We start from the raw sequence: 13,614 nt of genomic DNA, 5'->3' as shown, positions 1-13,614 counted from the left end.
TCTCCTGGTCCTTATCTCAGCTCATGAGACTGTCATTCTATTTTCTCTCCCCTGTCCAGTTGCTGAGAGGGGAGTAATAGAGTATCTTGTGTACCTGGCACCCAGACAGAGGCAACCCATGACTAGTAGTGTAAATACCACATTTTTCACTGGGTATTTTTAAATGTTATCTTTTATAAAATACAGATTAACTTGTACGCTTGTGCCTGTCTGTTTTCATAGTTTTTCAAGACAAAAACTCCCTGAGCAGGAAACTGTGCTGAACATTTCTACAGTAATCAAGGCAACTGACAAATCAGTTATACCACAGGCATCATTCCTCCCATTTTGGAATGTTTGTTTCATTTTTACATCATAAACCTGTAATCTAAACCAACAAATATATTTGAACTGAAAAAAACCCCAAACAGACAACCGGAAAAGGTTTTTAACCAAAATTCAGGAATGTCCTGGACACCAGATAGCTTGTACTGCTGCAGTGCTAGATGTTATCATCAAATTATACAACCTCAGTGCATTGAGATAGTTTGGATCATGTTTAGCTCAACAGATAGGACAGCATAGCCTAACATTTGCCCAAATTGCCTTGTAACTACAAATTCAGATTTGATTTTTCCATTTGCCCATTTGTTCTGGATAAATTGAAGCCAAAGATCCTTCCTTCTTAACATTTTCTGTAACAAATTCAATTTAGAGCTGTGTAATAATTGACTGACCATAAATGGTGCAAATCTGCCAGTAATTGGCAAGCAAATGCTGTCTGAATTTGATTACATGTATTCTTATAGAGTTTGGGTCTTGCAAAGGCACATATTTTGAATATGAGTGTTCAGAGCATTCAAATATCTGCAGAACTGTGGACTAGTAACACATGTGCGTTCCTTGACTAACCCCTGAATTCACTAAGCAAAGGTGTATGCCTGAAGTCAGTTTGAGATAGTACAGGCAAATATTAATTTTGCTGCTCTCAAGACAAAGATCTGGGACTGAGTCATGTTCATGCCATGGCAACAGGTGAAGCAAAAGTGATGAAAGGAAGAGATGGGAAAGAATACCTCAGAATCAGTTTGGCTGGTTCCACTGCCTCCATGGGGAAAGCAGAACTTCTACTTTGCCTTGAGGAGCCATCTATGTAATTTTAAACACATTGATTCCCAGCAGCACCTACATCTTCTCTCAGCTCTCAACTTTCTTCTGTGGTGACAATAATAAAAGGTAACTGTCCTACTTCAGCAGGAGGGACCAGCTAACACTGTGTGGGGGTGATCAAAGCTGTGTATTCTACCCCCTCTAGTCATTCCCCAAGGACAATGGGCCATTAGCAGCAGCTGCCCAGGGAGCCATTATCACTTCACACCCAGCCTGAGGGGGATGGAGCTGCTAATGGGCCATCAACAGTTCAATCCCCCTTGGCTCCCAGAGTTAATCACCCACTGTGTGAGTCCCTGCCCAGGGGGAGGGACTGGGTGCTCCCTGAGGGTACATAAGTGGTGGGTAAGAAGACCTTGGGAACTTCTTGTTGGATCCAGAGGAGCAGCAGGACCTCGACAGGAGGAGATCACCGCTCTCGCCCAGACCACAGCCCTCGCCTGCACCAACAGGTTTTTCATTTCCTTTTGCTCTGGACTGGAGGGAGCCACAGGGGTCTCAGCACAAGGGCAAACAAACCCCCTTGGGTTTGTGCCCCAGGACACTGGGTTATACTGCTGGATTTTTGTGAGTTGGAAGCAATTTCCCTTTCGTGTCAGTGTTTTTAGTGTAATATTATTAATAAATTTTAGCTCTGACTTATAATCTCTCTCGTGGTGAGTTCATTTCCCCTGCTGGTTCACCTTTAAACCAGCACAGTAACCTAGATCTTCAGACTTCAGTAAAACAGGCATTAAGGTTTTGGGTTTATTTTATTATTTGTCTTTTTTCCTACTATTAGTTAGGGAATTGCCTACCTTGCTCATGCGTAGATTAATAGTCTTCATGTGTCAAAGAACTACATGCACAAGGCATCCTGTTTCCCATGGCCAGATTAGTTCTACTAGCAAAGTTGTCCTACAACCAAAGAAAAGAATGTCTGTGTTCTTACTATAAAGGACTATGTAGACAGAGAAAGAAATTAAGAAGCTCACTAACAGCAGCCCAGGAATTAGTCCTAAATAATGAAATATCCAACTCAACATGCATAAGCAAGTGCTTGTCAAACTAAATTACCTGATAGTTCTGATATTGGCAGTTGAGTTTATACAAAATTTACATTCATATATTTTAACATAGAACTCCCTGATGATTTTAGTATGAAACACTGTCAAGAACATATTTATTGGCAGGCTTTCTCTGTGACTGAGAAGGGCTGTGGGAGGCTTAAGTGTGTTCTGGGTAAAGTAGTCTGATTTCTGTTTTAATGGACTGAATAACTAGAGCAGGCACTTATGTTAAATGGCCCGACTGAGAACTGAGCAGCCATTTCAGGTAAGAGGCAGTTTAAGATAAAAGTAATTATCTATAAGAGTTTAAATCCTTTGTTCTGAAAGAGAATAAAATGTCTAATACCAGAGCTCAAGAGAGCAGGTGTAACATTCAGTTCCATATCTGACCCAGTTGATGATTTGCTGTCTGATTTTGCACAAATTTGGGTAATATTCCTAGGTGATGATTTAAATTCCAAAAATCCAGTTGCATTAATTTATTTCCCAGTTGGTAAATCATGGGAGGAGAGATTCTGGAGCTTAACTAATGCTCCTGACGTGCTTTCATATTGCTGGATGAGTGCTATTCAGTAAATATAACATTTAGAGAGTTAAGTTTAATATATCTGAAGTAATTCAGGAGGATCTCCACTGAAGTCCACTGAGTTGTAATGGCATAATGGTAGCACGAGTAAGATCACTTTTCATTCCTTTGTTGGAAAGAAAAAAACCTATGTCTCCTCAGCTTTATGTGTTTGGTTGCTGTTAATGCCATTGTGGTGGGGTTGGAGATAACTTCATACCCACATTACAGAGGCTGTGCACTGCACTGACTGAGCCCTGGTTTTTATGCTCTGGGGAACAGTGTCTGCCAGTACAGCTGGGCACTGCACTGACTGAGCCCTGTTCACCTATATGTCAGTTTTTGTGCTCTCAGAATCTCACCCTCATTGCCAGTTTTATGTTACAGGTTCAGAGGATTCCCATGCTGTCTTGAGGCATGTTGAGATGCTATTATTTTGGTCTGTGACTGGCCTTGATGTCTGAGAGAGTCTGTTCTTTTCTTGCCAAGTTATGGAAAACAAGACCCGATAATGAGGGACTTTGGCCTTGAAGGAGAAGCATCTTGACACTGAAGCTGTTTAGCAGCCTGGCTGCTTGTTGACAGCCAGTCAAGGATGACAAGGAGAAGAAGAGGAGTAGGATGAAGTAACAAAAAGGGATACCCTTGATATACACTGTACAGGCTCAGGGGGTTTTCCAGTTGCATAATGGGGGGCGGGGGGGACTGTGGGCCTCTCTCTAGGGTGTGCTGGCCACATATGCCCAGACAGACATCACAAAGTGTATCAAAACAGACAGTCCCTGCTGCAGAAGGAGGTGTGTGCTGGCACCGAGGACAACGTTGCCTCCCGCGGGGATGCCACTAAGCGTATGGAGCCACCAGAGCCCAAGGATGCAGCAGCTGGTCATACTGGGGATCCTGAGCACATTGGGGTTGGTATGGACAGGAATTGTGTGGGAGGTATAGGAACTATGTGAATAGAGTGGGAGTTTTCTGGGGGCTTGTTTTTTGTTCCCTTTTTCTCATTTTTTTATCCTTTCCTTTGCTATTTCTCTGTAATAAATGCTGTTAGCTTGAATTTTAAATTGTGTCACAGATTCAGCCTGGAATCCTTCTGAACTGTCCCTGGAACCAAAACCCTGACAAACATTGAGATCAATCCCCCAAAAACTGCAAAACATAAAGACTGAGCCAAAAAAGATTCCAAACTACGATGATTCAGACTAAAAAAAGCCTCTGAGAAGTTCCCTCTCTATGGTCTCTCCATTCTGGGATTCTGGGGGTCTCCTCTGTTCAGGATGGGTGTCCCACGTAGGGATGATGGGGGATTTGGGGGTCCCGGGAGTCCCTTCTGCCCTGACTCTGCTTCAGGGTGCCAGGTTCCCAGAGAACCCCCCCTCTCTGGGTTCTCCACTTGCTTGTCTCTGGGGTCCCCCCTGTGCAGACTCCTCCTTCTCCAGGCCCGTTTCAGAGTCCTGAAGGTCCTGGGACTCCCCCTTTTCCACGCTCACTGCTCTGCAGGCTGCCGGGGATCCCCCAGCTCCACTATTGCCACTCTCCACTCCCCATCTCCAGAAGTCACCAGGCACCTGGGGTCCATAAAAAGCTCCAAAATACTGAGATTCAGGCAAAAAAAACCCCCTCACAAACATCAAAATGGCAAAACATCAAGATTCAGACAAAACCCACTCCCAAAAGGAGATTAAGCAAAAAAATCCCTCCAGAAGTTCCTCTTCTCTGGTCATTCCACTTTGGGGTTCTGTCTTCCTCCTCTCTGGGCTGCTGGGGGTCTTACATGGATTGGGATGGGCAGGAGACTTGTTCTCTCTAAGGCAGGCAGATTGACCTTTTCTCTCCCAGTTCAACGAGCAGACAGTGTCTCCAGTGGTGGGCTGGTAGACCTATTCTCTCTATGGCTGGCAGGTACACCTGCTTTCCCTGTGCTGAAATATGCAGAGGCAAATGTCTGCACAAGAGGCTGTAACTGTTTGTAAAGCCATGAAGAAATTTAAGCAACGATGACATGACTGATCATGACTATGGATTAAAACCATTCAGAATATCACAAGAAAATCACAGTAATTTTATTTTTTGAAGACAAATACTTTAGTCTCGTCATGCTTAAAAGACTCAGGGTAGAGGAAAAGTCAACAAAACAAACTTGACTTGCAGAAAATAGTATTAATATCTTCTTAAATTTCTTCTTATTTTAAACATTTTTCTCCCAAATTTTCAGATTTCAGTCTCTACCCATTGAGTCTAGGGAGATTTGGACTTAAAAGAAATATAGCATCCCAGTCAAAAGTGAATTGCATGAAAGACCATTTAAGATAGTATGGAATTTTGAAAAGATAAACATATTTGCAAAACCCTGAATGGAGTTTCTAGTTTTTCTCCTTTTTGGTACGTGAAGTTTGTGTGCTTCTGATAGACAGAAACTAAAACAAACTGAAAGAATTAAGTGAAAAGTTGACCTGGTGAAGTGCTTTTATTTCTCTTCTTTTGGGAGCCAAACTGGAGGGATTGAAACTTTCAAGTTTCAATCATAACATCAGCAGGTTTAAGAGACAAGTTAGTTAAAAAGAACGTAGTTCCAAAGAAATTGAATTTTGCCATATGTTCTGCAGTGACTGGAGAGCCTTTGACACCTAGTTATAGTGATACTTCAGCTTCAACAAGTCAGTGGGAATACACTTTCCAAATAAAATCAGTGAAGAAAGCTACAGTATGAACCAGATTGCTTAAATTGAGCACAGAGTTTCTTTTTCACTGGACAGGAAAATAGCAAGAAATGTGAGCTACCTTCTACTGATAGCTCCTACAGGAAGGTTCCCTTGAAAAATAAGAGGATGCCAGCACTGCCTAATGGCCACCACCCTTGTCACCTTCTGCCTGAGGAGTGTGAGGGTCTCTCTCAGCTCAGCTGTACCTCCCATGTCTGGCAGAGTTCTTGGACCACCAATTTGGAGCTGAGACAACAAAAATTACTTTTAACAGAAAGAAGCAGAGTGATGCTCTGGAGTTTGCTCTCCGAATTGCTGTTATTATTGCACATGTGCAAACTCCAGAGCATGGCTAATGTGTGGTTAAATTTTGGTGCTTACAAGGGCAGACAGTATTGGAGAGCTCGTGGGCTGGTTCTCTCTTAAAGCATTAGTGAGGGTCTGGATTTGTGAGACTAACTTCACAAGTTTAAATGAATTTAGCACACACCTTTTTTCTTCTTTTTTTTTATTTTTTGTCTTCTCTTAATGTCTAAAGTAAAAATAAAAGGGAAAAATATGCTATTGTTTTTTTACATCTCTACATCAGGTTTAGGCTTCTAAGAACTGATTGATCAACTTTATCAGAGCTACTACAGCTCTGATTCAGTAAAATGCTCCTTGAATGTACGTTAAAATCTAAGTGCTATGGACTCTGGTCTCCTGAAGAGAACACAACCATCTTTCAAACTTACAACTTAAAACCTAAATCACTCACATTTATTTTAAATTCCAGAATAATCTTAGCCTTAAAAAAGAAATTAAATTCATGAGAGCATTTCCGCCTATTGGTATGTAGGTCATGAAAAATTAAATGATTTCAGATACAATCTGAACCAGCATATTTCTGGAATAAATGTTTTTACCAAAAAGCACAAAAGAACAATTATAGGCTTTTGCTCAAGCATAGAGAATATTCCTAGCAGCCCTCAACCCCTCCTGCTCCCAAAGTTAAGCATCTATTCTTTAAATGTGTAGGGGTTTGTGTGTTAACTTTCTCTTGAACAGTTAGATCTTCCTCATCACCATGTTTTCTGACAGATACATTTTCAGATCTTTCTTATTCTCCCTCTATTTGCTGAAGAGCTTTGTAGCTGTACCAAGATGTCTTAAAGTAAGTCTGGTACTAACAATAATAGTACTTGTTTTTATATTTTGTGATGCCTACACAGAGTTGCCGAAACCTTGCTTCAGTGCAGGCAATGGACAGAAGGATGCAGCGTCAGGGTGTGGTGAAAGTACAAGCATCTCACACCTGTGCTGCAACTGTAGATGGAGACTGGGGGGAAGGGAAAAAAAAGAACTTCATTTTTATTATTCAAAGCAGGACAGTTTTATCTGCATGTGGCTTAATGTACTGTCTGCAAGGGGTAGGCAAGCTTCCATATCACTAGTTTCAAAAGTTCTTTATTCACAGCACAATTTTTGCTTTGAACCAGCTGTTCCAGTGATGGAGCCTGGACAATACCTTCTGTTGTTTTTCTATTTGTTTACATCCTGCCAATTCCACATATAACATAAATGTCATCAACAGCAGTGTTGTGTCCTTATGAGAGGGAAAAGACAAGCCTGTACAGAATTTATTACTGTCTCTGGAAATAGATAGGAGCCTGAGGCAGCATCTATACCAGTAAATTGAATAGCGAGGGCAACACTTTTTTGACCCTGAGGTCAACTGACACCATCTAGTCTGATCTATCCTACTAAATGCTCGTCTTCCAAGACCAGGGGGCTGTGTCTCCTGTGTATAATGGGAATTGCCCTTGCTTGGTTCTGACACCCTGAGCACCCCTGGGAACCTCTTGGAAAATGGTAACCTGGACCTGGACAAAAGCATGCCAAGAGCTGTTTAATAAGTTAAAAGTATGGATGACTGAGCTGTCTGGTGTCTGAGCTCTGACACTGCTCATTTACTTAGGAAAACTTACCTCTTCTGTGGATTTCAGATGTTACTGTATGTTGTCTTTGTATCTCACTATTGAATTCAAATTCTGTAGCCGGGAGTTTGAAGGTGGGGAGGCTGGGAGATGGCTGCAAGGCAGAGATCAACTATTTCAGAACATTACTGGGATGACACAGGGAACACAAAAGAAGACAAAAATAAGGCACCTTATATTCTCCTCAAGAATATAATATACCAGTGTTTGGCCTGAAACTTGCATTACAGAATTTAATTTCAACATGGAAGAAAGAAAAATGAAGGGAAAGAACAGCCCAAGACTCTTAAAGTGCACTTTATGTTTTCTTAAAAATGCACAAGTTAACTTCTTGAATGAATTAGCACTTTTTCACATACTGGAAGAGCTTGTATTCTGCTTACATGAAACAGAATGCTTTGGGTTGGAAGGGACCTTAAAAATCACCTCATTCCAATCCTCCTGCCACAGAATGGCCACCTTTCACCAGACCAAATTTCTCAGGGCCCTTTACAACCTGACCTTGAGCACTTCGAGGAATGAGGCAATCAAAACTTTTCTGAGCAACCTGTTCCAGTGCCTCGCTACCCTCCTAGGAAAGAATTTCTTCTTTATGTCCAAGCTAAATCTACCCCCTATCAGTTTAAAGCCATTCCCCCTTGGCATATCCCTATAGGTTCTGGTAAAAAGTCCCTCTTCAGCTTTCTTGTACCTCCTTTAGGTACTGGAAGGTACTAGAAGGTCTCCCTGTAGCCTTCTCTTCTCCAGGCTGAATGACTGGCTCTCTCAGCCTATCATAGGAGAGGTTTTCAGGCCTTCTAATCATCTTCTTGGCCTACTCTGGTCTTGCTCCAACAGGTTCACATCTCCCTTATGCTGGCAGCCACAGAAATGGATGCAGTACCTCAGGTGGGGTCTCATGAGAGCAGAAGGGCAGAATCATCTCACTTGACCTGCCTTTGATGCAGCCTAGGACACTGCTGGTTTTCTAGGTTGCAAGCACGTGTTGCCGGGGCATGTTGAGCTTCTCATCAAACAACATCCTTAAGTCCTTCTCTCCAGCTCTGCTCTCAGTCCATTCTATGTCCAGACAGTACTTGTACTTGGGATTGGCAAAGAACTGGCAAAGAATGCTACACCATTACTTTGGAAAGAGAGAATCTTCATTTTTCTTAAAGACTTCATAGATGTTCATTGTGATCATGAATTCATAAGGAAAAACAGCTAAAATGGAGGAAATACTTCAATGTATTTTAATGCTCTATTCTGTGACAATGGGTGACTTGTACTTGATCATAGCCTTGAATTTCTATTTGCAGCATGAGTATACAGAATAAAAAGCACTGGAAAGTTGTAAATAATTTTGGTTTGATTATATGGCACAAATTTTAATTTCTGAAGCTAAATTGAAAATAGAAGATAAGAATATAGTTGGCTTTATTTCTTCTATTAAAAAAATGTAGAAACCCCTCTGTCTAAATGCTAGATTGTAAGTTAGACCTTTTGGCTACTAGAATTGAATATCTCAATGAAATATTGAAAAAGAGAGTCACAATGTGCTCTGGGCAATGTTAACAGCCTTCACATGTAGATTGTTCAAGGGAGTGATGTTTCTACTTAACTGTTTTAGAAGGACATGGAAAGCAACCAGTAGTTATCTTTTAAAAATGAACTGACTTCATTCATGTTTGACTTTCTTTGGTTTCATGCTGTTAATTGTATGTAGGCTTATGGTCACTTAAAAAGTCTCTTGAATGCAGCCACAGAACTGGATCCTATAAACAAATTAAAATATAAATGCCATCTCTGATAGTATGCAATTTAAAGGTAAGTTTGTGCTGCATAGGGAATGCCAGTGAGGTACACTCAAATATCTTCATGCAGGGATAACTCCAAAGCCAGGAACAGGACTGGCTTGAACCAAAGAGTACTGCTAATGAGCAGGGCTTGTTCCCCAAGGCACAACCTCGTGCCAGCATAACTTCCATTCCTTATTCTGGTACCTCTGAAGAAAGCTGCGCTGTAGGTTGTGGGTACACCTGTACATGCAGGTGAGCTCCAGGTTCCACACAACTGCCTGGAACACCAGTGCTGTGTTGCAAGCTCGAGTTAGACGGTTCCTTCAAGGCATCAGCGGAGTTGGAGCTGAAGAGGAAGGTACTAGACAGCAGATGGTTTCAAACAAACAAACACACACACACACAAACACTCCAGAAAACATATGGGAGAGCCCAAGTGGGGTGAGCATTATTGGGATGACGTGGAGTAGTCTAGAGCAGCAGCTTTGCTGTGAGTGTTCATAGGCTGGGTAATTCAGGCACTACGGAAGGGAGAGGCATGGAGTTATTGCCTCTTTGGGGGATTTGGTAAGAACTGCTGCACTGAGCCTGCTAAGCTGCAAAGCAGTGGAAGTGCTTTTTATCACTAATATCTGACACTGATCTCCAGGTGAATAGACATGAATTTTCACTATTCCAAAGCTGAACTGAACAGGAAAAATTGTGATCCAGTCTTTCTAGTTTTACCATTCAAATCTACCATCCCTCAGCTGAGCAACTCCATAATTATAACACTTTATGAGATAAGAAAGAGTTTGACTTAGGAAGAGATGAATGAACTTCTGCATTCAAAATCTGATTATTACTGCAAATCTTCATCATTTTTTTCCTTTTTTTTTCTTAAATCTTGTAGAAAGAAGTGTGAAGGTTCCCTTCTTGTACACTGAATGATGGCACTGTGGAATAAAAAACAACGCAGATCTGGAATGCCCTCTTTCCTTTGGGAACTTTTTTTTTTCCCCATTTACGTGAATTTACAAATGCAAATGTGATTTAATAAAGGACAGTGGGTGTCTGTATAGTTTAGTTGCATGAAGCAGAGAGAGATGCTGGTGGAGGGGGGATAATTCTAATCAAACTACTCACACCTTGCCCTCCTTGACATGCAATACCACTTTAAACAGCAGTGCTCTAATAGAGAAAAGAGCTACTGTACTTACCCACTCAATAATTTGCATAATTTTGAAGAGCTGAAAATGTCACTGCTGTTTTATGATAATTGTTGGGAAATGATTAGCTACAGCATTTATACATTCCAGAAAAAAAAAAAAAAAAAACTATTTTATTATTCTCTCTTTAATATTAATAAGGATTAATAAAATGAAAAATAAAATCACCTTGGAGGACAAACATTATGTATAAAATAATGGATGTCATATGAAGGCACATGAGTTATCCATCCATTTGCTGTAGCTTGTCATATCTTGGAAAGTCTTAAAAAGCCTCTTGACTGCCACTCCTGTAATTTCAAATGCAAATTTTAGCAATAGGAATAGCTAAAAATAACCCATTATTTTCTTCCTTCTATGCTTTGTAGCTTTGATTAGAATACACCAAACTTATGCCTCCTGCAATTCAAACATTTTTTTAATTGTGACTGATATACATGAGCTGCTCATCTCTTGTTCATCGTTCTTCCAGATAAAGCCTTTGATAAGAAGATTGGACATCAGTTCTAGGTAATGGTATGTAGTCCTCACAGCTCCCTGAATTTAGCAGGTTCTGGTTTTGTAGATCTACATTAAGCAAAGAGTGGCTCCAATACGATTCCTTGAGGAAGTGTTGTTTCATAGGAGTCCCTGTCCAGTATCCTTTGTTTTTCAATGTCTTTCTCAGGCTCCTTTTTTCATATACTGTAAGAACGGTGCAGCTGAGATTTGGAAAGGTCATTTTTGCAATAGTCATGAAAACCTAGAATGCTCTTCTTTGCCCAGCTCTGTCTGGGAACCTGGCCATGAATTCCAGTTTCTCTTATGGTTTTCAGTCTCTGTGTGATGCGAATGATTTGTTTCTCCTGATAAGACTCTGTTTTGGCAGTTTGTGCAGAATGGAGATCTATTTAATAATTTTCCTCCAGTTTAGTGAAAAAGCTCAGTTACCCTTACAGTCTAGAGTGGAGAGAAGGAAAAAGATGGCAACTACTGCTACACATATGAAGATGAAAGTTTTAGGAACATCTTTATCCAGCATAATTTTACAGAGGATGAAGTATCACATATGTATATGATATAAACCCTCATAAAAAAAACCCCAAACACGTGGCCTCCATCTAGACCCAAGAAGTATCACAAAATATGACATATATTCTCTAGAAAGCTCTTGAGATATATTTGTTTTTGTTTGATCAGGATAATATTGTCAGGAATAGCTAAAACATCTCTATTTTAAAAAAAGCATTTATTTTTATCCTTTACTAGAGAAGAGGTCTAAAAAATTACTGCCCTTTTTGAAGTGTAGGTGAAAGAATAAAAGGTAGCTTGGACTGGCATGACAGAACTAACACAGCCTCACAAGAAATGAGGTGTATTATATACAACTGTGTGTAACAACTGAGAAGATCGTCCACCATTTCTTGTACAAGCGTCAGAATTTCTAAAACTGCTCTGCAAGTCATAGTGGCAGGACCTGCTAGAAATAAAGCTGATGATGCCATCAGGAGACCTCTGAGTGAAAGACAAATTTTCCACCTCTACTGAAAAAGTTTGCACAGACTTTTTATGACATAGAAATTCATATAGTTGTAATGAACTGTGTAGAATTGTCAGTATATATATGGACTATTTCTACATTAGTGTAGCCATCCCAGTGTGGCTCACCACCCAAATTAATTGACCTTGTATCTCATAATTTGTGTTGACTATATTTGTTATCACTAGAAGACACTGGATATAGCAGCATATATAGATCTCTCACTCACAAACTGCAATTTGATTGTCTTTTTTCACAACATCTATTTTTCCTAGAAAACAGATGAGAACAACCATTTTTAGGACAGATCATGGTTTAACCCCAGCCAGCAAATGAGTACCACATGGCTGCTCCCTGACACCCCTGCCCTGGAGGAATGGAGATGAGAATACAAAAAAGGGATAAAACATGTGGGTTGAGATAAGAACATATAGAATGTTATAATTATAGAAATTAAAATAACAAGAACAACAATAAAAATAATATTGAAGAAGAAAAAGGAAAAGAGAGAGCAATAATACTCAAGAGAGACAAGTGGAGCACAATGAAAATACTCACTAACCACTGTCTGATATCCAACCAGTCTCAGCAGCTATCAGCCCCTCCTTGCATACTCCTTCTGTGGGACGATGTTCTGAGGGTATGGTATGGAATATCCCTCTGGCCAGTTTGGGAGAACTGTACTAGCCATGCTCCATTCAGTTTCTTTTGCACCTCTTCACTGGCAGAGCACGGGAAACTAAAAAGTCCTTGACTTAGAGTGAGCACTATTTAGCAACAACTAAAGGAACAGTGTGTTCTCAATGTTAGTCTCATATCGAACCTAAAACACAGCACTGTACCAGCTGCTAAGAAATTTAACTCTATCCCAGTCAAAAGCAAACAAAAAGACACCTAATCTTCTTTCAGGGATTCAAAGTTCCGATGAGCATTTAACTATACTTACTGCTAGTATGATGCAGTTATTGTGCTATTTCAAGTTTGAATTTCATAGAATCATAGAATAGTTTGGGTTGGAAGGGACCTTCAAGAGCATCTAGATCCAAATCCCCTGCCATGGGCAGGGACACCTTTCACTGGGCTGCGTTGATCAGAGCCCCAGCTGGCCTGGCCTTGAACACTTCCAGGGATAGAGCAACCACAGCTTCTCTGGGCAGCCTGTTCCAGTACCTCGCCACCTTCACAGTAAAGAATTTTTTCCTAATATCTAATCTAAATCTATGCACTTTCAGTTTGAAGCCATTTGTCAAGCTTCAAATTCCAGCCATTTGATCCTTTTAGTCTTTGACAACAAGAGTAAAAAACCTCTGGTATGAAGTATTTCTTCCTTGTGTCAGTATCTATTTATGTGACCAAGACACTTCTCAAACTTTCTGTTCAATAGAGCCATTTAAGCTTCACATCATAAGACTTGTTTTCCAGCCATTGAATAGTGGTTTTGTTTAGTTCACTGGTTTTGTTGTTTTCACTAATCTTATAAAGGAGGAGAGATATTCTTAAAGACCTAGAAGATACAGCCACTACTACTCCCAGCTTTGCTTCTACTGCCATTTATTGACTGCTAGAAGGGATACTCCAAATGAAACCTTGTCCTGGGTTGAGCTAGCAAAATACCAACTGTCCAGGACAGAGTGAAAAGGGTTCCTCCTCCCCCCAACCAGCTAA

General features: G+C 40.6%; 1 long non-coding RNA gene across 1 annotated transcript; it reads right to left on the bottom strand.

Moving 5' to 3' along the window:
• Positions 1–1,986: 1,986 nt before the first annotated feature.
• Positions 1,987–12,655, bottom strand: LOC139668602 (uncharacterized). Its single transcript, XR_011697099.1, has 3 exons — positions 12,512–12,655; positions 7,436–7,538; positions 1,987–2,046 (listed from the first exon to the last, which is right to left on the bottom strand). It is a non-coding gene; the product is annotated as an uncharacterized lncRNA (long non-coding RNA).
• Positions 12,656–13,614: the final 959 nt, after the last annotated feature.

The sequence above is a fragment of the Pithys albifrons genome, chromosome 2 (genome assembly GCF_047495875.1).
Source record: "Pithys albifrons albifrons isolate INPA30051 chromosome 2, PitAlb_v1, whole genome shotgun sequence".
Taxonomy (NCBI): Eukaryota; Metazoa; Chordata; class Aves; order Passeriformes; family Thamnophilidae; genus Pithys; species Pithys albifrons.
This window is presented reverse-complemented; position numbering and strand designations above follow the sequence as displayed.